The sequence below is a fragment of the Lates calcarifer genome, linkage group LG19 (assembly GCF_001640805.2).
Source record: "Lates calcarifer isolate ASB-BC8 linkage group LG19, TLL_Latcal_v3, whole genome shotgun sequence".
Classification (NCBI taxonomy): Eukaryota; Metazoa; Chordata; class Actinopteri; family Centropomidae; genus Lates; species Lates calcarifer.
Window position 1 is genome coordinate 12,801,051 of NC_066851.1, and position 23,103 is coordinate 12,824,153.

Below are 23,103 nucleotides of genomic sequence, written 5' to 3' on the forward strand. Positions count from 1 at the left end.
TTTGTCTTATGTGATAGTAAATATGTTAAAGTAAACAGTTAATTAAATAATCAAGACAGTGATCAGCAGATGAATCGATTTTGAACTCCTAACTCAGTATTATTCCTGTGTTTTAATATGAGATGTCTTGGCAGCAGTTGTGTTTTAGCTATACTTGTCTCTTTTAGTAGTTATGATCATAAATGGTGTGTAGAAAAAAGGACTGTAATGATAAGCTGTATATGTGACACACTGTGGCCGTGCTGTGTCGGCACTGATGACTGAGCGAGATGTGAGCTGAGTAACGTGGACAGTTAATGACTGATGTGTCATGAATTATAGATAAGAGAGATGAGCTCTCTGCTGACCCATGACAAACATTCCTACAGGAACATTTAAGTGTCGGTGGGGTCTCTACCATTGTGTGTGTGTGACATGAAAGATCTCTGCAGTACGTGCATAGTAGCGAGCCATTTTTCATGTCCCTCTGTATCACTCCAACTTGCGTCAGCCTAAGGCAAGAAAAATGCCAGCCAGTTTTAAATATGCAAATATTTGAGAAATTAGGAGGTTGATTTGAATAATGATGTGAAACGATGAACTCATTTTTACTGGAGAGGAAGAGACATGGTTACTGTGGTCCACTGTCCTTTCTCATTAGCCACAGCACATCAAACCTGCAGTAGCTGTGTTACTCTGTGTGTGTGTGTGTGTGTGTGTGTGTGTGTGTGTGTGTGTGTGATTGGATGTGTAGTACAAACCTTCAGTCTTCCTTCATGGCTCTTTAATTAAGGAGCATTTTTCAGCAAATTTTTTTTGTCAGCTCTTTATCAGTCATGGCACCACAACTGAAACCCCCAAACCAAGGGAGGAGACCTGGTGTTGGGAGGAAGATAAACAGTGAAGCTGTAGACTGGACCGTGGACATACAAATTCATCTGAAAAATAATCATTTTTTTGTTTCATCTCCTGCTTTAATCTCACATGAAAATCTGCTTCTGTAGCACCGTTTCATCATTTATGCCTTCACGCTCTCAGCAGATATTTAATTGAAAGCTTCACTCAGATGAATTTGTAAATAATACTTTTTAATGGGACTAGAAAGTGTGAGGGAATTTATCATTCGTGTTTTGATACACAACTGTAATCTGTTGATAATTTCCATCAGGGCTGGGGTACTTGTTAATATTTATTGGCTGTTTAGTTAAGTCATAAACCATAGATCAATAAAGAGTGCACTTAAGGAAATGAGATAAAGAATTTATTTTTATTGGTATTGATTATGAAGTCTGGCAGAGAGAGAGAGAGAGAAAGAGAAAGGGAGAAAGAGGGGGGTGTTGCATCACATTTCTCTTGTGAAAAACTGATTTAAAGATTGACTTATTTGTGTGACATTTTAGCTTTTTGAATTAAATTTTATGGCCTTTTATTAGCTTAGCTGCAACAACCCAAGCATAGAAAACACAAATTACAATACAAATTAGATTTTTTTTTCCCCCCATGTAACAGTAAAATTTAAAGAGTGAGGTTTTTAGATGAAGACTTGAAGAATTTTAATTGTGGCTCCTACATGTAATGTAAAGATGATGTAGAGGAATGTACTTTTAACTATATAATATCAACTATAATTGTGTGTCTGAATGTCAGAAGAATGATGTTTGCCAGAATGAAGCGCAAGCGAAACAGTGACAACTTTGTGCTTTTTAGTGTTTGTCCTCTTGCTGCTTGTGCACATGTGCACACCCCAGTGTGTGTCTGTATTCGTAATTATTGTGTGAATTGAGCTGTGAGTGGGCGTTGTCCATTGACCAGTACATAGCGAGCTATGCCTTGGCAGGTGTGGGATGCTACATGGGCTAACTGAAGTCCCTCAGCCCGCCTGTTAGCCAGCCAGCCAGTCATCCACTCACTCACACAGCCAGTCAGCCAGCCAGCCAGCCAGCCAGGCACACAGAGAGGCAGAACACAGCTGTCTGAGCAGGCCTCCATTATCTAGCACTATCTATTGATTCACCCTGTGGGATTTTTCCTCTTTGGCATGGGATCATCTGTGAACACACACCAGCACACTAACAGCCTGCACAGACACACATGTAAACGGACACATGCACACCTTCGCACATGTATGCACAGATACAACACATACAAAAAAGTGGAACACACACATTTGTACTACCATGTGTTGAGATCAATAACCAGGGGTGATGTAGAACCTTTTTTTCTTCTCAAATTTCTCATATATTTATTTATTCTCATTTTATGGTGGTTTATGTTCTTCTTCTGATACTGGGGAGGACCCCCATTCATCCTGCTGGGTGCTGCTGCTGCGCTGTTGTGTTTTCTCTAATTATAGAGCATGGCAATGGGCAAGGACCCATAAAGAATATTTCTGGTGTTATAATTACTTTGACTGCTTATAGAATGAATCAGATAGTGTCAATAGGATTAACAAATGGCTTGTGGCTTGTGTCTCTACCATAGCCCTGTTTGCCTCTGTTTTTTGACATTTTATTATTTCCTGCCTTTTAAATCAAGTTAATTTTGTTGAAGGAATATGAGTGAGGATGATGCTTGAAAGTCATGACCTTTTCTCATTTTTAATATCAGTCTTCAATTGTGTCTTTGATGAAAAATGAGTCATTTTAAAGGCGAGTTAATTTGATCTGATGTAATTCTATTGTATAATAACATGCAAAACAAAGATTATGTCATTAAACAATGCATCGTGCTGAAACAACAACAACAACAACAAAATGCAAGCAACATGTTTGCATTTTTATCCTCCCACATTCAGTTGTATGGACAACCCTGACCGTTAGCAAGTGTACACAAACAAACCAACAGATACAGTATGAGCAAGTGTAAACTCCAGATGATCATATGATTAATGTATTGGTCCTATGCACGCACTCTTCAGTGTTAATGCCAATAAATAATGCATGAGCCCCAGCCTTTGTTTATGGTAAAATGTAATGCATGGTCTTGAGTATTCTGCTTTCATGCCAGGAAGTGCCTCTCAATACGTCGCGCTTCTCCATCCTCCCCTCCCTCCTCCTCTCCTCTTACTGAATGTATAGTGTGTTCTGTTTGTTTCATTTCTCTGCTACTCTGCTCACAGTGCTGGCAGCAGGCTAAACAAGGCTTTAAAAGCAGGGAAAAAAGTTAATGAATAATAACAGCCATTAATCTCTGATGGAAAACATCTTTTCATATGAAAATCTCCAGGTTGATCTCCCAATCCCACCACATTGTCAATCTGGAATATGGAGGCCCTAGAGGGAAAGGCTCTGTAATCTGCTCTTAATCTGCGGCTCCCTCCCCTCCTCTCGCACAATATCCTCAACAGCAGCTGTTTAGCGCGCTCTGCTTGTTTTCATCACTATGGATTGTCTTTGAATATCACTCTAATATTTAAAGTGTCTCTCTCCTGAGATTGTCTCCAGAGATGATAGGACAACCATTTAGGGCTATTGTACAGAAGGAATGTGTACTTGGCCAGCCTGTATCTAATTTGGAAATTATAGTGATTACGAGCTAAATATAAAAACCCGGGATTTTGAGGCTGTAAGAGGCCTGCAGCGAAGGCTTACTGTATTGTTTGCCAGATGCGCACACACACACACACACAGATACACGCTTGCAGGCGACTGCACAAACACAGAGCACGCGCGCACAATGAAGGAAAAAGGCCGTCTGATGCGCTAAGTGCTGTTGTGCTCTGCTGAGTGTGTGTCAGTCTCTGTCTCCGCTGCCCTCTCCTCTTCACTCTTGTTCTTTCTTGGTACGTCTGTCGGTCTGTGGAGAGGGAAACATTTGGAGCAGCACCACTAAAAGCCTGCAAGCGGGAATGCAGGGTGCCTCCTCGGGCTCTTAGTCCACTTTGGACTTTAAATGGAGCCACACACATGATGGCTAACAGATGTTAGCCAGATTACACGCAACATGGGCCCAACCTCGCCTCAACTGCCACTGTCTGTTTGCCTCCACTCAAATGCTCCAGGTTGGTGTCCTACCCCCTCCCTTTCTATCTGCTTCTCAGTCAAATCCAGTGGTTACAGGGCGATCTGCAGGGTCATGGATGCTCTCTAGTAGACCTCTGGTTGTCTGCTCTGAGGGTAGTGCATACGTGTGTGTGTGTGTGTGTGTGTGTGTGTGTGTGTGTGTGTGTGTGCGGGGGGGGGGCTTTATTGTTGGGAAAAGGGGGGGAGCGTGACGAGAGTCTGCTGTGGATATAATTAATAGGCCACATGCGGCTGCACCAAATGTGTCACAGTGAGGGGAAATCAATCGATGGAGTCTGCCGGCATAAAGGATGTGTGTGCGTGTGTGCGGTGGGGGAGGGTGGAGGGGGAGGGGCACGAGGAGAAGGTGGAGTAGGATGGAGGAGCAAGATCCAGGAGGAGAATGGAAGGAAGAAAGATGTGGAGAAAGAAGGGGAGGGGGCATGGGAAAAGGAAAAGAGGATTCTAGAGGGGGAGCAGAGGAGTAAGGAAATGTTGCAGAGGTGGTGGTTGGGGGGGGGTGAGGTGGAGGGGTGGGGTGGGGTGCTTTGAATCTTCCATCTCAGTTGGATAGAAATCACAGCCTTCAGCAATATCCTGCTGAGACATTTGACATGGAAATTCATGACCGTGTCAATGTATGGACATAACGTAGATCTAACACATACATCACAGGAAACTCCCCAGTTGCATATTTAACAGCTGCTTTAATCCAACTTAGTGTGAGTCCACACATTCCGTATGGAAGTCACAAGCAATATCAGACCTTTTATTCCCGTTCTGCTGCAGATATGGCCAATGCTTTGGAACTAATTGCACCAAAATTAGGATACCTAAACGCAGTAGTGTCGATACTTTGGACTCACCACCCAAGTAGTGAGATATCCTGCCTTCTTAGGGCCCAGACTCTGCAGTTGGCCTGTTTTTAAAGAGTGCATATCTAAGTTTGGAGGCAGGGGAGGAAATCAATGAAGATAAGAGTTGGATAGAGAGCTGTGTGTTGAACAGGCTGGCAGCAAACTGAGAGAAGCAGCCTGTCACCAGCTGCAGGGCCCTCTCTGTGTGATAGTGAATGTGCATGTGTGTATATATATGTGTGTGTGTGGGACACAGGGACACATCTAGGCACACAGTCACTGATAGTGCTGCCAGGCGCCAGACACCCGTAGATGAGACAGGGGGCGTTATCGCAGACTGCTGCTGCTGTTGCCCTTGGAACGGTAAGTCGTGTGGGTAGGGTTCACATAAAAAAAACACATCTGCATGCACAACCATATACTGATATAATGCACATTTATGGATCCACGAACATATTAACTTTAAATTAAGTTCCACCTCCACCTGTAAACTGTTCATCTGTGAGGTGGAGACAAAATTCATCCACTAGATTATTGAGTGAAGGTTCACTGCAGCAGGCAAGACAGCGATTTGAATATGAATGTTAAGCTTAAATAAATCCACATTGAGGAGTTTCATTTATAAGCTACTTTTACGAAATATTATTTCACTAAAATAAATTGCTCATAAAATATGCCATTACTTCCCCCTTTTCATTCCTGCACCCCAGAAATGAAAGGTGGTCTGAAAAATCAAAGCCAGGTTATTTCCTGCTTCCAGTCTTTTAATTTCATATTATTGGTTTCACTGCCAAATATGTCCTTGATTCAGTGATGCGACGCCATATGTAGTTTTATAATTCACTTGGCATGCAGTTTTGAGGCACTTGTACAGGGCACCAAAACATTTGCATAAATATTTAAAAGTTAAATGTGACATATTATAATTTAGGTTATGTTGGATATTTTCTGTGCCTTGCAGAAACCTTCCATCTCCAAAGAGGAATCAGCAAAAATGAAACATGCAGGCAACATTTTAAATCTGCAGTTTGCAAACAGTGTTATAAGAAGAGGTAAGAGGCCAGATTGCTAACTGTAGATGGACAGGAGTGTGGTGATGAGTGTGGAAATGGCTAAAGCTTTGGCAGAAGACGCCTCAGTGTCTGCAACATCTCCTCAACATCTCTGCAGCCTTGTCACACGGGGCAAGGCAAGTTTCCCATAACTCTATCTATCAGGAGTTGTCCACTGATGGTTAAAGGGCCATGCCTGTTTGTTGTGGGGTGTCTGGATGCTTGGATGACAGTTTTTCCAACCAACACAACACTACAGACATCACATGCTGCATGATATGTGTCTGGTAGTGACTGAAGTTTGACACAAATTCACAAGACTACCCTTTGTTTATCACCTTTTGATCTCTATATGTATAAAGATAAGCACTTTTTTAAAAGTCCCTACTCCTGTCTGTGTAGCTTTGCATATCAACTTTCGTCTTCCAAATTTCAACATACATTTATATTATATCATTTCATTCACTCCCATTAAGAATTGCCCCTAAATATTACATTACAGCTTTCGTGTTTTGCAGTATATTTTATATATATATATATATATATATATATATATTTAGGCCTGCTCTTTGTTACAACATGTTTGTACCTCATGTATGACCATGATCCATGTCCTACATGTTTTGGGATTACAAACTGAGCGGCGTCATGCCACAAACACTGAAACTGGACTTGCTGACGTGGAGAACTTGGAGAGCAGTCAGTTTATTAAGAGCCCTGCAGTATTAGCCAGAACTGCAAGCCAGTTTTAAAGTAAAGTAGATTTCTACATTTGAATTTTGGAACTAAAATGGGCAGAAAGACAACTTCGATACATATTGCAAGCATTATAAAGTGATTTGGGGAAGTGTTGTGAGTCAGGAATCACACCAGTAGCCTTCCTAAAGCATGCTAAATACTTGCTGACAAGAAGGCCTGAACCTTATGGAGGAGGTGGTCTTTCAGTATCACTACACAACCCTGCCAGCCCCTGCATACTGATTTTCCATATGTAGTCACACATCAGACTTGAGATTTATTTCACATCAGAGTAATCCAGTCATGTTTCTTTGCATTTTGGTCCTCCATCTGAGCTCTTTATTGGTGACAGCCACTCTAGATCAGGTGGTTGGTGGTTTGTTGGTTTTGGGGAGACAGGGGGGAGCAAAGGAGCTGTCATTTGGTCTGAGGAACACACACCCCCGGACCCAAAGCTGCCTGGTCTCTGTAACACCCCTCGCTGCCTCCCCCTAGTAAACAGTCCATTAGCGTAGTGCTCCAAGGTAAACATATTTACTGGCTGGTGACGGCTCGCCAGTGTGGCTCCTCAGGCCCCGTGGCAGAGGGGATTTCATTAGGCAGAGGGCAGGGGGAGAACGGAGGAAATTAATGTGCCATTCAAGATGATTTCTTTGTTTCCCATCAACATGATCACAGACAGGCCGCAGGGAAGAGATGATTTACACACACAAAGGAAAGAGACAGGGAGAGAGAGGGAGGGTAAGAGGGAGGGAGAGAGAATATCACAAAAGGCTCCTAGTGCGTGAAATGTCTTCCTTTTGGTGAAAATGCTCTTGTCGTGATTTTTTTGTTATGGCTTGAAGTGCTGGAATTGTTTTCAATCAGAAAAGCTTTCTTGTTTGTCATTAAGGATTTGAAATGGAAGTATTTCTGAGCAAAAAGCACCAACAGGCACAACAATGTAATGCAATTTTTTCCACACTATCTACACACAGTAATCCAACCAATACGGTGATGTCCTGCGGCCTCGTTAAGAACCTGTTTCACAATAGGACTTTTTTCTTACAGTTTTCTTTGCAACCTGGAGGATATTATTCTGTGCCCTGCCTCGTTTATTAATAACTGTGGTTCACCGATTAATTATCTGAAAAGCGCATACAGCTGATGGCAGAATACTGGGTATGTTGGAGGACAGTTTGCAGTGACACTGCTGTATTTTTCAGTCACAGAAGTAAAATTGCCATAACATTTGGTAACATTACCATACAAGACAGTATTCATTTAATCTATACGTACAGCGTGTTTATCACTACATATAAATTTCTAACATGAATACATAAAACAGGATTTGAAATTCAAAATCAACTTTAAAAAAACATTTAAATAGTTAAGTGTTGTTTTGGTGCAATAGTTCAACATTTTTGAATTGAAAGGAGCCAAACATAAGATGGGAAGGTTCTGGTCAAAAGTAGGTGGCTTGGACTATAACAAACAGAGAGAGACTCAGAAAAACTGGATGCTAGCCTGTCTTAAGTTGGAGAGGAGTAGTCTTCAAAGTGAATAATTTCTAGCCACAAAGATGTAGCAAACAAAAATCACCCAAAGTTTTAAATGCATTATTGGTTGGAATTATGTACACCTACCTGTATATTAAAGGTGCAACATGTAAGTTTCTGCTGTCGCTACATACCAACACTAGCATGACCAGTTGTTTACTTATCAAGAGCTTTAGCCCATTGTTGTGTTTACAAGACAAGAAGCTAGAATACATACTCTGGGCAGCACTACTACTTCATTCTCTCATGTTGAACTCAGATCCAATGGTACATTGACTTACTATTGGTACTATGAGATGGGAAGGGCACGCTAACTTTAGTTGACCAAAAGAAATAATAGAGAAAGAAGCAAGACAAGAGATTACATTGGCTTTGCTTTCCACCTCTGGAGACTGCTCGTGGTGACTAAAGATTTAATGCTGATCTCGCAGCGTTTCTTCTAGACTGTTAAGTAAACAGCTGTTAATGCTAACATGCTAACACTGTATAGTGATAGCAAAAACTTACATATAGCACCTTTAAAGTAATGGTAACAGCAGCCCTAAAATCTTTTAGGGCTGCTGTTGCAATGAACCAAATCTCTGTAATCAGACTGAGCTGTGTCAAATCAGGCTTCCTCTCTATAAGTGCTGGACTCTGCCAAGGTTGTACTTCGTTGCCTATTGTGTGTTTGTTTTTCATGGATAGGGTTTTTATTTGTGAGCTGGGACTACTACGTTGTGTTTTTTTTTTTTTTGCACATTCATAATATCTCAAAAGTGCCTCAGATTCCTGTAGAATGGACTGGAGAACATGCAGGGGAACAGGACTACTGTAGTTAACCTGATTTTTACTCCACTGATATAACTCAGAACTAGATAAGTAGCTGTCAATGCATGAATGAGTGAGTGAATTAATTTGAATATGCATGCAAGTAACATTAGCATTCATCGAGTTATACTTTATCATTTTGTTGTCAGAATCAGAAAATATAATGGTGCCTGATATAGGACAGGCCATATCTCAAAGAGTACGTCCTAGACCTGCTCTATATGAAAAGTGCCTTGAGATAACTTCTGTTGTGTCACCATATAAATAAAATTGGATTGAACTGAATTGAATGTTTGGCTAAGTGGTAGTTGATCGAGTTTGTAATTTCCTTGTGTCTATGGGAGCTTGTCAGGTATGGTAATAAACTGTGTGAGGTTCTAAGGCTGCCCCCTAAATGTCGACTATTTAACACATTAGTCAGGAGTACCCTGATATGACTCACAGAATGTCAGTGGACGAGTTGTTACACTTTTTTTTAGCTGCCTCAGAATTCACACACAGAGCACTGCAGGAGCAACAAAGCAACAGGCTTTAAACTTTACAACCACATCTTGTCTTAAAACGACCAAACCACAAAGCTAACTTTACAGTTAGATACTTGATGAAAATGGAGGACAGAACAACAGTGTGATGCACGCAGAAGCGTTTGTTTTGATGCAGCAGAATCGTTGTCATTTAGAAATGAGATTGCATAGAGCTCTGAATCGAGATGGCGATTTTAATACGATTAATCATGCAGCTCTAATAGATATTTATGGAAAATGCTGTTAAGATTCACAGTTTTCATAAGAATTTACTTTATTGTCATTTAGCCGTTTGGTTTAATTGTTAACCTCTGCTAGCACTTTTTCAGGGCTTCATGTCTAGCACATTTATACATATTAGCACTTTGTATGATGTACATCCATGAACTATAACCCACCATATATCCCTAGCTCTCTGTTCTCTCCCTCTGTTTTCCTCCATTCACCCCTCCTTCCTTTCAGGTCATATTCAGGGTTGTATGACACCTGTGAGCGATGTGCTGGCTGACATGAGCTGCATATAAATGACTAGAAGAAAAACATGCCCCTTTTTATTTACACACACACACACACACACACACACACACACACACACACATACACACACAGTATTTTCAGATGCCCATCTCGCTGTGCTAGGAGGCAGTTTTATGTAGCCGGTGACCTTAGACTGTGGAGCAGGTGTTTAGGGTCTGATAACATCATGACAGAGAGTACAGGTGTGACTACATACAGACAGGAAGGACACACTCACACTCACACACACACGCAAAGACACATATTGTATGTCATATTGGATGGCGCACCTCTTTGTTCATCGACCAAAAGACAGTAACGTCATACCGCAGGGGATTATTCTCACGTTTGGATACAATGTGCGTACAGCTGTGAATGAATAAAACCAGAGAAGAAGACATGGACATGTTCCACCCTCTACTCAATATAAGCCTTTATACAAATATGCATCTGTTCAATACAAACAATGCAAACATAATTAATTAACAGTGATTATTTGGACACTGTGTTTACTTCCTGTGAAATCCAAAACATTTACATACACATCACTTTCACATCTGCAAATAAAGAACTACACCCGTATAAAAATATCAAATCCCAATCAGTGTAAAGCTCTTCTGTTGATGTAGTTGAAAATCAGATCAGAAACCATCTTCCCCCACTCCATGTTCTCTCTCGGTGTTTGAGCATGTGTGTGTCTGTGCGCAGTGGCCATGCATATCTAAGAACCCAAAGGTAAATGTCAGCTCTTACGCTGTCCACGGGGAGACTTGTCCTCTGCACCATCATGTGGAGAGAGGCAGTACAGCAGTGACTTCATTGACATTCCTCTCATAAATGCAGCGGCTAGCCCGGGCCTCAGAGAGTAATCCCTCTTCCCTGAGATGTGGGAAGGTAGAGGACACAGTGTAGAGCTGATCGATTTGATCCCAACCAGGAAATTGTACATGTGGTGCTAAAGCTAAGAAGTTTGTCCGCTACGCTGCTATCCAATCCCATACTTATACCCTCAGGATGAATACATAAACATGCTTCTGTATGGCATCAAACTGTGAAGAGATGTTTATGAATCCAAACTATAACATAAAGTGCAGGATATATTTATTTATTTTTTATTTATTTATTTTATTTTCTAGCCTGCAGGGTGATGCTTTGTTGATATCTAGTGATGCCCAAGGTACAGCCTTGATAAGGAGTGATATACAGACAGAGAATGTTTTGTCTCTCCAGTTCTCATTGAGCATGACAGAGAGGATTTCAGAGAGACTGCACTGCCAGATGGGAGATTGTTCCTTCATGGGTATTGTCTGCGAAACGCCTCGGAATATGTCAGCTTTATCTGTGTTAAAACATACCAAACATTTTTGCATGCGATACTGTGGTACCGAAGCTATAGCCTCTCCCATCTGTGCCGTTGCAAAACTGTATCTCGGTCCTGCAGCATCCAGCACACAAGGCAGAAATAACTCCACTGATCTGAGGAGAAGGCTGCCACTGCCAAATTTGTGATACGTAAATGTGTGAAATATTGTGATATTGAGACATGGTTCCAGATAGATTATGTTGTATCAGTGAGCTGTGTTTTATCCGTCTCCCCACTGCTCTCCTCCTGCTCTCTCTCTCCCTCTTTCTGTCTCTCTATCTCATTCACACACACATACACTCACTGACACACATAATGCTCTATCATTTCCCTCATCCCAATGCAAGAGGTGTGAAAGGCAAATATATGCTCTCCTTCACTGTGGACATAATACTGAGGTCACGAATGGAATGTTAATGAATGTTTTACCACGTACCTCTATCAGCGGACACACATGCGCACATACAGAATCACACTCGCGCACCAGGATTTGCCGAGCGAGTACCAACATAGCCAAAACCATAACAATGCACTATTTCAAATATGCATTCCTTTGCAAACGAGTGGGTGTCTTTTTTTGTCTTTTTCTTTTTCAGACCACGGCAGCTTGCTTTGACTTAAACGTCGTGCTGCAAGAATCTGAAAGAATAAAGAATAAAAAATAAAAAACAAAAACTGACCAGCTAGGAAGGAGGAGGCAAAACATTTAGCTGTATGGTCTGTTTCCGTGAACTCTAAAATCCGTGTCACGTTGGGAATTGCGAATAGAGGAAACAGAGGGGACAGAGGGTGTGGGAAGGAGAGGCCGTGGCTCGCAGATCAAGAGGCTGTGTTTGAGTATCTTATCGCGGCTGTCGCCAACTCAACCTGGCTCCATTGACTTTGTGTAGGGATTAGAAAAGGCCCACAGCGGCTGATTATTTGGGTGAGTGAGCGGTTCTGTGTAAACAAACATTGTGGCCGGGATTGTTCCAGTCACAACACGGCTGGTTGGCCTCTGACAAACCCTGCGCGTGCACACACACATGCACACGCACAAATGCGCTGAGAGTACACACTGTGGTGCAACATGCTGTCCTGATGAGTCGCTATTTTATTCACCTTTTATGGAACTTCTTCAGAAATTGATGATAATCCCTTACAATCAGGGATTCTCTGTTTAATTTAGAAAATAGATGCATGCCAACTCATTTGCTTCAAACCTTTTTTTGAATCACAAAGGATAGAACTTATGGTATTAAGATTGTATTTTGACTCTGGAGTTGATGCATTGTTCCTTTTCAAAGTGAAACATGCTGAAAGATGGCAAACCAGACTGAAGCTACTGTAACCAAAAACTGTTGGCATGTGTACAGTTGTTAAAGCCAAGAGGAGTCAAGCGAAAGCATACTGGGGGCGAAGGGAGTCTAGCAATTATAAGAAAAAAGAGTATTATTTTATCAACAGCACAATAACATTATGCCAAGCAGATGGGATACGGTGCAAAGAAAAACTTTGAGAAAAACATGTATTTATAAACACAAATCCTCTGTGAGACTCCTGTTTTATTTTTACTGCAACCTTTTCACTGTGCTTTTTTTTTTTTTTTTTTTTTTTTTAAACAAAGGTAGAGTGAGAAGCACCCGTGAAGGGGCTGTGAAGTGTGTTGCATCTCCAGATATCCATTCCAGATGCTGGCTAGACTTGGTGGAGCCGGGGCCTGTTGTACTGGGGGCTGGATTTAGTTGTCTTTTCCTCCAGGTGTGATGCCTCATGCTGATCCCCCCACATGTTCCATGGGTCTTATCCAAACACGCCAGGGCTGGTGACAGCGCCGGTAGGCCTGCCCTCCCTCCTGCCCTGCCTCTCTCTCTCTCTCTCTCTCCCTCCCTTTGCCTACCCTGGTGGCCCACCCACACACACACACACACACACACACACACACACACACACACACACACATACATACACACAAACACACATACACTGCAACAGCAGCAGCAGCAGCAGCAGCAGCAACCACCAACCAGTCCTCCTTACCTGTCATCAGAGCTGTTGCCATGAATGTCAGTCTGGTGCAAACCTGAGAAGCCTCCTTCCCTTTGAGCAGCTTTACTCTTATATTTCCTGACTTTCCCACTTCTTCAGACCTCTGTCTCCTTCTTGGTTTGAACCTCATTGACGAGAGGTTACGTTCACACTGCAGCTCCGCAGGCCCTGCTGCAGGCCGAGACAGGCCAGTTGTTGCTCTAGTAACTCAATCGTGCTCAACGGCGATGTAGCACGTATTAAACATGTCGTATTTCAAGCCCGGTCAGTTTTAGGACGATACGCCGTCAGGGAGCGTTAGGAGGTTAAAAAAAGCAAAGTGGAGTGGAAAAAGAAAACAGAAGCTCTGCTGTTTTGTGTATTTGTTCCCTAGCTGAATGTCCAGAGTCTGTTTCCATTAAAAGTGTGGGTGAGCAAAATTCAGTCTTTGTCCCACCGTAAACTAGGCTGACTAAAGGTCTCTCGTTTTGCAGTCTTTCACTGACTCTATTCTTCCATGACAAAATGAAAGTTTCCCTTTAATGTACATGAATTCCACCTACTCTGAAAGTTTTTTTCCAGGGCAGGAACAGAAAGATGCAGTGGGGGCAAACATTATTAGCTAGCCCACACAAAATATGTTGTCTCTTGGCTCGAGTTGGACGCCTTCCAGCTTTGGCATAACTGAGGATTACATATTTATGGGAACAAGAAACAAGTCTCCTTATTGAAACATGTTGGCCTTTATTTCTTTGACAGGAATCTGTCTTGGTTTATTAGTAATACAACAGATACTGAGCTGATTGATTGTTTCTTTCCACTTGAAGTTTTTATCACTGAAAAAAATGTTTTAGAACCAATTCACAAGTCAATTATAGAGTTACAGACTTAATTAGAAGGCAGGCATACGTGCTGTTATTTTGAATGATGAAGTCAACAGATTGAAATTAATCTATTGACTATTTTTCTACAGAAGCTGTGAAATGAAATGAAATGGTTCTCTTTTCTAAATCCATTAATCTATTGCGATCCCTTTAAGGCTCTATAGCATTAAACCACATTTTCACTCAAATATACAGACATGGGTTCGGGTAGTCTGTGTGTGTGTGTGTGTGTGTGTGTGTGTGTGTGTGTGTGTGTGCGCAAGCAGTCTTGTGTTGTCATAACTTTGCTGAGACACTTTGAAACTCCCCATGAGCCAAAGCAATGTAAATGATTTCCTGATGTTTAAGCCATCGCCGCTGTGATTAGACACACTGAATCAAGATTTTCAGCTTATAAACTGCCTGGATTGTCCCCAGAGCTCATTACAAAAACACATGGACGATGGTAACACTTAACTTCTCGCAAACGTGCAGTGACAGAAAATGACTGTGATTCGACTCTATTGTTTTTACAGTATAAGCACAACAGTTCTGTCCTCCAGCTGGATGATTGACGACAAAACGCATTAAATACCTGACAAGCCTTGTGCCAATAGCACAGTCATCTGTATCTTATCAAGTCATTTTCTCATCAACTTATGTCCAACATCTCATAGTGCTGTAATTGCCTGTTGGGGGTGATTAATATGTTGCGTCAAACAGAATCAAATGCCTGGCAACTTAAGCTCAAATATGATGAGTGCAACAAATGTCAGGAAGCTGTGGTTTGGTTTGGAAGCTGTGGTTCAGCTTAAACTCTTCATCATTGTCATACGTCTCTCCTCCCTTTCTGTCGGGTGGCTCAGGGATGCGTTGTTGTTCTTGCGATAACATTTGTTTTAGTTTGAATGAAGTCTGATTAACTAGAATAAAGGCAGGCTGATTGATAATTATATGGGATGGACTGATTGATCTTTTTGTAAACATATTTTAATGTGCTGAAATTTTAAATCAGCCTGGGGTTGGCAGTCAAACTCTAACTAAAGTGAAGTTATACTTCCATCTCTGGGTCTTTCTCATTTCAAAGGAACCAACAATTTCCCACTGTTAGTTCCAGGTAGGGCATCTGCTAGCGGTGGCACAGGGACCCTTGAGCCACCTTGTCTCGTGACATCATTGCCAGTCATCCATTTCGTCTCCTCTGCTCCAGCTGGAGCTGCATGTTGGACCTCGGTGAGGCCCCAGTGCTGGTATTAATTTCTTGGGCCTGTTGGCGTCTGTCCCCTGGCAGCCCAGCGCCAGCTCCAGCCTCAGCCTCAGCCCCAGCCTCAGCCCCAGCTCTGGTTCCATCTCCATGTAGGAGTGTTACTGGAAAGCTGGCCAGTGGGATCTGGCTCTGATAATCATTTCAGGCTAGACCTGCCAGCATCTGTAGCAAAGCTTGCAGGAGATGGGCTATTAGTATTCAGAGAGGACAGACGTGAATATAAAAAAAAAAATCGGGAATCAGAAAAAAACTACACTCGCCCTGGAACCATACATCATTTTCAGAAACCTGTAAAAAAAACTTTTTCTGTGGTCCATGTCTACAATATGGCTTTATAGCTTAATACCGATATGGGTGCATGCGTTTGTGGAATTTCAGTGTGGTTTCCAAGATTTTGAGCAATTTATATTTGTAAAGGGCTGTTTCCAATTGCAAACAGAAGGAATAGCTGAATAATGAAGTGGAACTTTTTAGGTTTTCTGCTGGAGATAAGGCACTAAAGTTCACAAGTCGTTTCACGTGTAATGCATTCACCACTTAAGCGCCATAAACTTATACACATGATGAACACTTTCGGATAAATAAAAACACATTTGATGACCCATGTGCAGTGTTCAGATGTTGGAATGAAGCCTGTGTACTGCAGCCACTTTGGATTATGTTACCATAAGACATGGATTCCCGGCAGAAAACTGTGTGGAGCTTTATTCCTGTCAAACAAGCCAAGCTAATGAAAAACAAACTTGCGCATTTGCGTCTCCATGCGGACAGCAACCTTCAGTTTTTCATTTTTCACTTATGGGGATATTTTTCTAGTTGCTTCTTGTTACATGAACCAGTTTAAAACTCCTCTCAAAGTTCTTAACCGTAACAGCATACATACTGCCTCCGCAAAGTGTGCATTAGCTGTGACTGTGTGTGAGTAGAGGTGGTCAGAAAATTCCCACTGGGTCTCGTTCCACTAGTCCAGGGATTCCAGTGGCTTCATGGGATGCCGCACCGTTTCGGAGGCTATTAGAGAATGTTTAACGTTGAGTCAACATGGGGGAATACTGTACCTTCCCTCTCTTTATGAGACCAAGATGCAGAATGATTAAACCTCATCTCCGACAGTCATTATAACTAGGCGTACTTGGACTGGAAAATCTTTTTTATTTTCCTTCTTCTCCTTCTTCTTTTTAAATGAACATTTCATGGGTGGCTGATTTACGCTATTTTCTCAGCTAGATGTGTTGGCTCCTTCCGAACGTGGATGTCCGTTGGGTTTTGGTCTTGGATCGATCAGCAACCCCTGTAACCCTTACAAGTATTTCACTCTGAAGAGCTGGGGAGGAATACAAGACATGGAAAGTGGAAAATTAATTTTGAAAACTTGAGAATCTCATAAGAATAGCCGGAGCCAATTCCGTCAATATAACCATACATCACATTTATTCTTTTTTTATTGAAGCTATCTGTGCATGAACACTCACCACATGACTTGCTGACCTCCACCATGATGCCCATGAATCTCCTCCTTCCTGGACTAAGAACTCCTGAGAGGTTTCTCCAACAAGCTGTTGTCCCTTCTGTAAACACAAGTAGAATACTGTGTGTGTGTGTGTGTGGATGGGGTTATTCAAAAGCTGTTCCACTTGCATGGCAACGCCTCATTACCCATACTGCCTCCGTCTTTGCCCTGAAGTGGGGTGAGGCTCCCCTCGCTGGGCCCAGTCGTCAAGGTGACCCAACATGCCCCAGGATGGCAGGCAGGCAGACAGGGCTGGGGAGAGAGGGGGCCGTTTCGCTCTGTCTTTATTGTACCGGGGCCGCCGTATGCTAGCTGGTACACTAGGCCCTGGGTAGTTCCAGACTGCCGCATGCGTCCCGGTGAGCAAGCAGCTGATCTCATTTTTCAACACACAGCTGCCCCAACATCAGGACCAGGTGAAGGTGACCTCCCTTGCCTGTTGGAGTGCCTCTTAAAGTGGCGAGCTGCAGGTCGATGCTGTGCCAAATCCTAAATTATCTTAACTTTTAGTGACATAACATTTTGTTGTTTTGAGTCATGACAAAGCTACGTTATTATAATCAGTGTTTAAGTGTTGCTGATCTACAGTATGCAGGACTTGGAGCCACAAATATAACAGTTGTGGCTGAGTTATTGTAGCAGGCTGCACACTGATTGAGCCTCTCTCCTCTGCAACAACAGACAGATCAGAAAGCACAAGCAGGCTTATAACTGTATATCTCACCCTTTTATCTCTGCAGACATCCATCTCCATCTCTTGCTCGTGCTCACTCCATCCATCCATCTATCGGTTCCTGACTCTCATTTGTCTCTCTCCCTCCCTCCCCGTCTCTTCCTGTCACCCCCCTCCCTCTCCCCCTTCTAACACAGGACAGATTGGGAAGCCGTGATGGCGGCACAGAAGTTGAGGGAGAAGCTATTTATCCCAGACGGATCAGGAGGTGTGTGACGGAGGTGTGGACGGTTGCTGCAGGTCAGTGACGTTGGCAGGCGCCAGGCAGGCCGGCCCACATGGCTCGGGGACTGTGGGACTACAGACAGATGGCACCTGGTGGGTGACAAACAATTAACAAACCAACAAGAATAGCTGGATCGGCAGTATACCCACAAGCACAGGAGATAGCAAGAGAGCGGGTGCATCTGTGCTCTGAACACTTTCACTCTTTACTTTTCCTCTTCCCGAGTCTTGTTTTGTATAACAGTTGCAATTTACCCATGTGTCTTTTTCACAAAAACACTCTTGTTGTCGTGTCGCTATAGAACAGTCTAAATAAAGCGGTGTTGAGCATATGCAGTCAGCATATGTTTCTGTTTATTTCAGTGCAGTTTTGAGAGAAGCAGTGGGTAATTTAAATGTACAGTACAATGAAACAACACATTTGATATCTACTTAAATGTTAAGCAGGAGTTATAAACAATCATATAAAGTTTCTAGCATTACCTGGCATCGTTGTGCTGTGTGTGAGTGTGTGTGTGTGTGCATGTTTTTTGTAAAATTCATGCTGGAAATTGATTCAGTGTGTTTGTTCAAAAGTGAGCATGGTGGCCGATGGTATTTCACTGCCTAACTACATCCAAATGTCATCGTGATAGGGTGTTTCTGCACTCCACTCCCACTTACTGTACAGTGAAGATGTCTTCTGTTGGTCATAAACAAGAAAATCTGCAATTTTGTAATCTCTTTTAAGAGTGTGGAGAGAAGGATTACTATCCATACCTCACTGTGTGTAAGTAAACGACTGTCATCTGGTAGAATTACTGCTTTGGACTGGCATTGGTCCGAATGTGTGTGCGCGCACGTGTGTGTGTGTGTGTGTGTGTGTGCGAACACATCTGGAGTCTAGACTCTGTGGCTCTGTGGGCAGGGTCCTATCTGCGAGCAGCATCGGGTCCGGAGACCGGCCATGTTGACATAGGTGGCACACACATACCGGCATCTGTTTCAACAGTCAGTACTCTCACCAAATATCCCCCCCTACTACTCACACACACATACACACACACACACTGCTGGACACTTTTATCCTCCACTGAGGGATGGAAGGAGGGAGGAGGGGACAGAGAGGGTTACGAAGTGGAGGTACAGGGGGGAGAGTAGGGCCTTCTGAACCCACAGAGGACCCTGGTAACCAAAAGCAAATGCTACTTCTTAGAATCAGCACTGTAAATCCTCCAATCCCCCGTTTTTCATTGCTGCGTCAGGATATTAAGACATGGAGGGGAGGACAGCAGTTGTATGTGTGTTCCACCCCACCCCATGCAGATTCTGTGGTTGTGTGTGTATTTTTGTTCATAGGAGCGTGTGTATACGGGTAACAGACAACGTATAATGAATTTCCTCTTGAGGAGTTATGGTTAATCATGAAAATGGCCCCACGGTAGTCTTGTGGGTGGGGTGGGGGGCTTCTACGAGTGTGTGTGTGTGTGTGTGTGTGTGTGTGTGTGTGTGTGTGTGTGTGTGTGTGTGTGTGAGAGAGACAGAGAGAGAGAAGGAGAGGGAGACTGCCAGTGGGCTGCATTGCAGGGTGTATGCTGAAAAAGCCTTTAGCATTTCCAGATCAGGGAGTTTTATTAGCCCATATCAGAGCACTGCCACTTTTGATTTACGTCTATGTGATGTCAAAACACACACACACATACATAGAAATGCATGCACACGAACATACACATACACAGCTTAATATGCTCACATATACAAAGAACCTAAGAGAGTAGGACAGGAACACTGCAGTGTGCCAGACACAAAGGTAAAATGACACAGTAAACCGATGGATACAGACAAAGGAGTGATAGAAAGATGAATAAAGCAAACCTAAGTGACTGGGAGCCAGTCAGAATGATCACTGCAACACTCTGTAGCCAGTTTACATAATGGCTTGACGTATTAATGGGATAAACACAACGATAAATCTTGGTCAGAGAATGACATGCAAAGAATGCCGGCGCAATAGGCTTTTCACAGTAGGAAAATAAACACTGATAAGACTGTGGGAATAATCATGAAGAGGTATGACACTCCGTGCCTGTGTTTGCACGTGCACGAACACGCGCGCGTGCCCGTACACACATGAAAGAAGAAACACGGGAGAGGCAACAGCAGCGCCAACGGTGCAGCAGCTTAGATTTCATTTAAAACAAACTGCTCAGGAGAGGATGGAGAGCAGTTCATAGTGAATGTATGAGTCAATTTCAGTAGATAGTAGCCGAAGCAATAGAACACTAACCCTCTCTATTCTTTAAATGTCCAACAAATGGAATTTATAATGGCAAACCGAGTCAGTGCAAGCATTAAATCAATGAAAATGAATGAGCTTCTACAAAGAAAAAAAAAAGAAAATCAATTTTCATATGCGCTTACTATTCCATAGAGCAGGGTTGAATGTGCTCAGCTTCTGTGTTTATGCCTCGTCAAAATGTCGACCAAAACAAGGGGCCTCTCTGAGATGCGCGCAGCAAATAGAGATCTGCTAATAGAATCTGGGATATAAATTTTCCTGTCACCTTCTCTACCTCCAAGGAGCCTCTTGGTCGATAAGGGACAAAGATTGGGTTGAAAATTGATTTTCCAGAATAATTGCTATTCTCTTCGTCAGGGGGACTCAAGTGTCTCCAAGGCTTTTTCCTATTACAGCTGCTGGCTCTCCAATTTACCTGCCCCCACGAAAATACATGAAAGGGCACAGCCTTTGGCCTCCGCAATCATCAAGGTTGTGGAGCATCTAGCAGATAAGATTTATGGTGAGCTCAAACTGACTGTTCTGCAGTATTCTTCAGATTGATAACGTTTGACCTTTACGACATGAAACCTGAAACATAAATGACACACTAACTTTTTATTGTCTCGTAGAAACTGGGTAGCGTATTTATTTTGCAGGTTGAGGTTATGCAGCACCATGCAGACTGGGCGGACTCTGCTGTGCTACTCTGGTGTTCCTGTGTTGCAGAAATGTGACAGCCTTCACTCCTCGCGTTAATGTGACAGATATTGACACAAACCTCACTCCTGCTGCCGACAGCGGCCAGTCGTTACGCTGCGTGCATGTCATCGCCGCTTTGATCTCCTACAAGCAGCATCAAACAGGCCATTTGTAAGAAAGGTGGCTAAGTAGGCTGATCTTTACTGAGCCTGCTCTAATTCCCCACAGGTTAGCTGGTACCTGGTCCAACCCTCCCCTGTGGCCAATCCTTGTCCCTTTGTACCGTTCAGCTAACAATAACAACAGCCGTAATAGCATGGCACTGGAGCCGCTAATGCGTATAGCCTGAACCAGACATGGTGGGCAAAAAGATATTTGGAACCATTTCAAAGTCCAGTTGAAGACTCCCAGACACCATTAACTGCCTCAAAAGTGAAAACACTGCTTGTAAAATAGCATTAGTTTAAACTAAAAGTAGAATCACTCATGGTTTTATTTAAACATTTGACATGGACTCCAAAAAAACACTGTATCTTGCCTGTGACTGGCCTGTGCAAACAGCGAGAGCAGCGTGCGTGTGATATATGCCGGGTAAACACGGACCTGTGCTCCATCCATTAGAGATGTTTGGTGTGTTGCATTGTACCGTATCACCGTGTGGAACAGAGGGAGTGATTCTCTAGCCCTCTGTCCTCCTGCATATCATACTCGGCTGCCATCTGAAGCCTCCTCGCTTTGCTCCAGTGTACAAAACCCTATTGTGGTTTCCCCAAGATAAGCAGAGGGGGTGAGAGAGAGAGAGGGGGGAAGGAGGGAGAAAGAGGGTGAGAGCCTTCTCTGGAGGCGCCAGACCTATCTCCTCTATCTCCTCCAGGGAACATGCCAGCATTCCCAAAGACACTGGTGCTAAGGGGCTTGTCGCCCTGCTTGCCCACCTCCCCTCTCATGCAGGAGAAGGAGACGTGGAGATTTATGTCATGGTAATCCAATCTCTTTCCCTACTGAACTCCCAGTCTCCCCTGACTGCCTGGGAGAGCGAGGGAGAGTTTAAGAGTGGAGGGAGACTGTGAGGGCTGCTGGATGTTTTTGCAGAGCAGAGGTTGACTAAGGCAGACACAATGTTCTCTTTCTGTTGTTTTTTATCTGATACATGAGGGCTGCAGTCATTTGTATGTGTCTCCATGGTGCTTGTGTGCATATACATACATGTGTATGTGTGTGTGTGTGTGTATACATACGTGTGTGTGTGTGTGCGTGCACCACTATTTGATATCTAATACTACTTTATTTGGGACTGAGTTGGACTGACTCTGACGAGTGGCTCTGAGAGGAGATGTGACGCTTAGAGATAGCAAAATGGAGGAGGTCCTGTAAACACATTCACACACAGAGACACACTCGCTCACGTGTTAACACATCTCGAGCCAGTATTCACACAGTTACATTTTTAGGATGCCTTGCGAATGCTCTTTTAACATTTCAGCATTCACCAGATTCTCATTTTAGCCCAGAGAGCAACTGAAGGAAACTGCGAAAAAGTTGTGACTTCGTGAATCAAACAGATGCTGGGAACGAGTTGTAAAGCCGGTGTGAAGATTGCACTACTTCTTCCCATCCATATCTATTAGAATTCAAAGAGTCAACAATGTAGTGTAGGTGTACATAATGAATGAAACACAGAATGTGACATCTCCTTGAATTCATAGGTTTAATATTTCATGGTTTAGAGGCGCACCTGAGAGCTGAACATATGACTAAATCAAAACTTAATGTGGAACACGCAATATGCTGAAATTATGAAGTCAGGGGGAGGAGGAGACTGAGTTGCTGCATCAAGGATGACAGAGTTAGATAGTAAAACACTGAACTGCAGTCACTTTTTATTTTAAACTTTTTAAGTGATTCAATCTCTCATTGTTTAAACGGCAAATTAAATGAAGGTGTGCGCTATACTGTATTTGATTCTAAATCTACCATAACAGATGTGTTCAGCATTATCAATCTGTCTGTCTGATGATTCTCACCCGCACAAACTGCAAGAGAGACTCAGTTAAATTAGACTCCACACATTTACTCTCACCTCCACGGCATCTTCCGAACATGTGTCGAACCCACCAGGGGTCGGCCTTATGGAGATGTGTGCGCGCGTGTGTTTGTGTCT

At 43.0% G+C, this 23,103-nt stretch overlaps 2 long non-coding RNA genes across 4 annotated transcripts in view; one reads left to right on the forward strand and one right to left on the reverse strand.

Annotated features, from left to right (window-relative positions):
• LOC108888147 (uncharacterized) overlaps window positions 1–23,103 on the forward strand; it is a 139,501-nt gene that overhangs the window by 65,647 nt on the left and 50,751 nt on the right. For both annotated transcript variants that reach the window (XR_007815126.1, XR_001961772.2), the window contains exon 3: window positions 17,896–17,998. This is a non-coding gene — a long non-coding RNA (uncharacterized LOC108888147). The remainder of the gene's footprint in view (window positions 1–17,895; window positions 17,999–23,103) is intronic.
• The window catches only part of LOC108888146 (uncharacterized), a 48,082-nt gene continuing 41,172 nt past the window's right edge, over window positions 16,194–23,103 (reverse strand). The window contains exons 3-6 of one of the 2 annotated variants that reach the window (XR_007815125.1): window positions 17,750–18,073; window positions 17,172–17,528; window positions 16,988–17,083; window positions 16,194–16,839 (exon numbers count right to left, since the gene is read on the reverse strand). This is a non-coding gene — a long non-coding RNA (uncharacterized LOC108888146). The remainder of the gene's footprint in view (window positions 16,840–16,987; window positions 17,084–17,171; window positions 17,529–17,749; window positions 18,074–23,103) is intronic. The other variant, XR_007815124.1, reaches the window with a different exon arrangement.